Genomic DNA, 6,000 nt, shown 5'->3' on the forward strand with positions numbered 1-6,000 from the left:
TCATGGTAAACAATTCTATTTGGGGCTAATTAAACCCCAAATTTAAATTATCTGTTGAATGTAAACCGCCTTTATTATAGAATTGATTAACTTCATATCAAATTATATATGATCTTTTCAAACTACTTGTATTTATAAATCAATATTAGATCATAGCAAACAAGTCTATTTGGGGCTAGTTAATCTCTATATTAAATTATCTGTTGAATGTAAACCGGCTTTATTATAGAATTGATTAACTTCATATCAAATTATATATGATCTTTTTAAACTACTTATATATTATATATATATATATTAGATCATAGCAAATAAGTCTAGTTAGAGCTAGTTAGTTAATCATTATATTCTCGGTCGAAAGTAAAAAGCATAATTAAAGGTTTTATTAAATTTTATATTGAATTATATATGATCCCTTTAAACTGCTTATATATTTTATGATTGTATTAGATCATAGTAAACAAGTCTATTTGGGGCTAGTTTATCTCTATATTAAACTATCTGTTGAATGTAAACCGGCTTTATTATAGAATTTATTAACTTCATATCAAATTATATATGATCTTTTTAAACTACTTGTATATATAAAGCAATACTAGATCATAGCAAATAAGTCTAGTTAGAGCTAGTTAGTTAATCATTATATTCTCGGTCGAAAGTAAAAAGCATAATTAAAGGTTTTATTAAATTTTATATTGAATTATATATGATCCTTTTAAACTGCTTGTATATTTTATGATTGCATTAGACCATAGTAAACAAGTCTATTTGGGGCTAGTTAATCCCTATATTAAATTGTCTGTTGAATGTAAACATCAACATAATTTAATATTAGGTATATACGATCTTTTTAAACTGCTTGTATATATAATGCAATGTTAGATCGTCAAGCTAGCTTGGGCTATCCGAACTATATATTAAATTATTTGTTGAATGTAGAAGGCATTATTATAGATTTCACTAATTTACATATTAAATCTTATTTGATCAATTCAAACTGCTTCTGGATATTTAAGGTACATGTGTTTTAAAGTGCTTGTACATGTTTAAAATAACAGTAATTATAGTAAATAAATCTAGTTAGAGCTAATTATCTATCTCTATATTAAATTATTTGTTGAATGTATATAGAATATTATGATTTTATAGAATTTATTAACTCCTATATTCAATTATATATGATCATTTTAAATTGCTTCTATACGTATAAAAAATGTTAGATCATAGTAAACAAGATTACTTCGGACAATCTAGGCTACATGTTAAATTATCTCTTGAATGTATATGAGTTTATTATGATTAAACTCTATATTAAATCATATATAATATATTTAAACTGTTTATATATGTTTAAGATAATATTAGATATTATCTAATATTATCTTAAACTTATATTTAAGTTAATATCTAATATTAACTTAAATAGTTATTGTTATTTTTAGGCTTAATTATATAACATATTTAATTAACTGCTGTGTTAAATTATATATGATCTTAATATGAAGTAAACAAATTTAGTTAGGATCAGTTAACAATTATCTTAAATTTATTGAATTGCATTTATTGAATACTTATTAATTTCTATATTAGATATGATCTGTCTAAATTTTCTTGTATCATTTTTAAAACGTTAAATCAGAGTGAACCAATCTAGTTAACGCTAGTTACCTCCTCTATTACATTTTATATTGCATAGATATGGCTTAATTATGGATATAATTAACTATATTTAAATATATTTATCTATTCTATATTAAATTATATATGATCTCTTTAAACTGCTTGTCTGTATAAACCAATATTAGTTCGCAGTAAAGAAATCTAGCTAAACTATATATTAAATTATCTGTTGAATATATGTATAAGGCGCTATTATATATTTAATTAACTTGTATATTAAATTATATATCACCTCTTTTAATTCCTTAAATATACAATCATAATAAAAAGTATAGTTAGCCTATATATTAAATTATTTGTTGACTGTATACACTAGAGATTTGATTAATTTCTATAATAAAGTTATGTAAAACCACTTTAAACTGAGTATATATCTATACTGTATTTAAAATTTTTAAGATAACATTAAATCATAGTAAACAAATCTAGTTAGGGATAGTTAATCGGTATATTAAATTGTCTATTGAATGTAAACAGGATTTATTATAGCATTGATTCATATCAAATTATATATAAAATAATGTTATATCATCGTAAAGAAGTCTACTTCGAACAAGCTAAGTTACATATTATCTGTTAAGGCTTTTTATGATTAAGCTCTATTTGTTGATTGATGTTTTTGAACTATTTGTATATGTTTGAAATAATATTAAATCATAACAAATAAATCCTAAATCATAATAAATAAAAATTAGAATTAGTTAATATGTATATTAAATTGTTTGTTCAATGTATATAGGCTATATTATAGAATTGATTCAACTAGGAACGTCTTAAATTAAACAGGTCTACTTCAGCCAAGCTAAGCTACATATTAAATTATCTGTTTAATATCTACAATATCGTCAATATTAAATTATATCTTATTTTTTAAACTTCTCATATCTACTTAAGATTATATTAGAACAAAATAAACAGGTTAATTATGGCTTTTATTAAAACCTTTATATTATATTATATATTGCAATATGACCTTATCCTAGACTTTATTCTTTTATATATGAAATTATTATAATTATAAATTTATTATATTACAGCCGTTGAGAGAGGATCATGCACGTTAATAGCTTCGGCAAAAAAACCGTAATGGAATCCCGAAGCAGCTCACAAACGGTCTCAAAATCTGCATTGTTATATTGACTATAAAATGAGGAAAAGACAAGAAAAGAGAAGTTAGGATTTATTTAAAACTTTCAACATTCTTATAAACTCAAATCACGATTAATTTTAACCAAACCCTTGACCTTTAATTTCATATAATAGATGACAATATATAAGAGATTTCCTATACTCTGACCTACATAAAGAACTCAACAGAAAGGATATAGCACAAAGTAGGCCAAGTTTACCGTATCAGAAAACGACATATTAACATGCAATATTCACTTCGTACATTTCTTGTACAGACTAAATTGCGCAGGAATAATTTGAAGAAAATAAAATGCAATAGCATAGAACCCTTTCATTAAGATTTTAATAAATATAGTTTAAAACAATTATGATCTCTACCTTTAGATGTGGAAAAATTACCCAATATTTTCAATTTACTAGAAATTATTATTCATAATATCACTTAAATGGTTCGATTAGTAAGGTCAGAGTAAAAATACAGTTCTTTCAGGAAACTGTCTCATACATATTTTGTTTTCGTGTAGTTTTTCCCTTGATCAATATTTGTGAACAAAACGAAAGATAGCGGTTTTAATTATCAGAAATAAAATTATTACTAATAATCTGTGGTTGTGGATAAATTTATCTTTAAACTATTAACCGCTGTTGCTTCCGTAAAAATAAACAGTGATTATAAAAATGCGATGGAAAATATTTTTATTATAAATTAAATTGATCTGATATGACAATATATATTAATCATCATTTTCTATAATGTTTTCGCATCTTTCTGACAACATCTCGATACTATATCAAAATTACTTTTGCACTTCTTCAGATATGTCTTCTACTATGTATGGTGAGTAGAAGCAGCAGAACATCCCATTCGATGTAACAATGTACACTTCAGAACTTTTGCGACATGTGGACGAGCATTATCATTGGCATTGTCATTGCATCTGTTATACGCTCTCGCTGATCTTTTTTGGAACAACACGTGTTCACTTTGTTCAATTGATGTCGGCAAACATCTATAGTAACAGCGTTATTTGATATTAGCAGCTCGTAATACATTGCACCTTGCTGTCGTCACTTCAATGTCGATATGAACGACTCTCCTGGACTAGCCGATAACTGTTTGTGATTGGAATTATCCGGTAAATTTATTTTTCATTGTCAGTCACAATACCATCATAAAAACTCTTTTTTTCCTGACAACCAATGAAACCGCGATGATAAAATATTTAAATTGATATTTTCAGTCAATTCCTCTTTTTCCCTCCTTTCGGTATCTTTCCTATCGCATGTAAATGTCTGGAAATAGCAGATTCATCAACTACTAATACATGGGATCAAAAGTCCCAGGCCTAACATATAGATGGCGTTATTTTAGTTTTAGTTAGTTTTATTGCATTTGCCGCTTTTTGAGTCAGTACTAACCTTCAAAAGAAAGCTGTTAAAATTTCTTGATATTCTACTCATAAGTTTGTCAGTTATTGTGAAATACTACTTTTGTTATTTTCAAAACAATGGATCAAAAACAAATGTATTTTAATTTTACACTGCTTCTTGATGGGAAAAAATACTGTTCAAGCTTTTTTGTTTGGTATGAAGGCCTTGTTCATAAATTACAGAAAATGTCAGCCAAATAATTCACCGAACTAATAAAATCGTACATTACAGCCAGAATGTTTAGAGTTAAACAAGAAGCTTACTCTACAATAAAAGAAGCTAAAGCTTTATCTACTCTACACTTGTGATATACCACAAATGGAGAATATTACGATGGCTACATTTGCTGATAATACTGCGATTGTAGCTGTCGGAGACAATAGTGAAGAAGCCACACGAAAATTACAACAGGTAAATAATTGGACACAGCTCGGAAAATAAAAATTAAAGAAAGTAAATCTGTGCATGTGCAGTTCACCTACAATCAGACTGTACAAGTACCAATAACATTAAATAATACTATCATTCCATATAGTAACAACGCTAAATATCTCGGAATGATGCAAAACTTCGCTGGAAGGAACATATAAAGAAGAAAAGAAAAGAACTGGAATTGAAATTAAGGAAAATTTATTGGCTAATTGGAGGAAAATCACAATTATCAGTACATAATACATTGGTATTATTCAACCAGTTCAATTATGGGGATGTTCTGCGAAGAGTAACATAAATAAAATACAAATTTTTCGGAACAAAGTCCTGAGAAGTATTGTGGGCGCACCCAAATACTACAGAACTGATTACCTACATCGAGACCTTCAGATACCCACAGTCAATCAAGAAATCAAGAGAATTGCAAGGGGGTATGAGGAGAGACTCCACTCTCATGAGAATATTGAAGTACTGCAACTTTTGAATACCACCAGAGCAGGACACAGACTCAAAAGAATCAAACCATCTGATCTTGTGTAGTGTTGTGTAGTGAGGAGCATGTAATAAAAAATACAGCAGTGACTTGTATAAACATTACTTCACCAGAGACTGAGATAGGGCCGATGGGTCGTCCTAGTTATATACCTAGATTTAAGTTATCATAAAGACAAATTGTAGGTTAGTCGGAAACGACTAGTAACAATGTAATAATTAAATAATTAAAAAGAAAATTATGCAGAAAGTGCCAAAAGTATGGAATTTATAAAGTATACATTTAGGTTGTTTAAGATTATATTGATTTCCCATTTTCGCCAATAAATATCGCTGATCAAAATATATATAAACATCTAATATTAATCAAATGATTAGTAAGTAGTCATAAAAATAGAACTTTTCGAATTCGCATTTTAAAAATTACTTATTTTTCGATATGAGGAATCAACACCTTGAACTGTTTCTTGTTAATTTATCTTAATACGCCCGAGCTCAAATTTATTCATAGAAATAACATCTAAAATATTCTTTGTGAAAGTAAACTGTAAAATTATCAGTTCCGAACTGATCTACGACAAGGGGATTTTCTATGACGAGGAAATGACGTAGATATTCCATCTCTTCTACGGAGAGTAATTATATGTAAGGTAATTAGTACAATTGACTGTTCATTAAGGTATTTGCAAATAGTTGATTTTAGAACGACAAATATTGCATCAGTGCATAAATTAAACGCATTTTTCAATATCATCCTGTATTGATTCTTTTTTAATTGCGTAGACCGGATGTGTGACGCGGTAAAATTGTAAATGAATGTATTAGTCAGTAAAA

This window comes from Rhynchophorus ferrugineus, unplaced genomic scaffold, assembly GCF_030347505.1.
Source record: "Rhynchophorus ferrugineus isolate W39M unplaced genomic scaffold, kcgeb_rfMv2 rfM9, whole genome shotgun sequence".
Classification (NCBI taxonomy): domain Eukaryota; kingdom Metazoa; phylum Arthropoda; class Insecta; order Coleoptera; family Curculionidae; genus Rhynchophorus; species Rhynchophorus ferrugineus.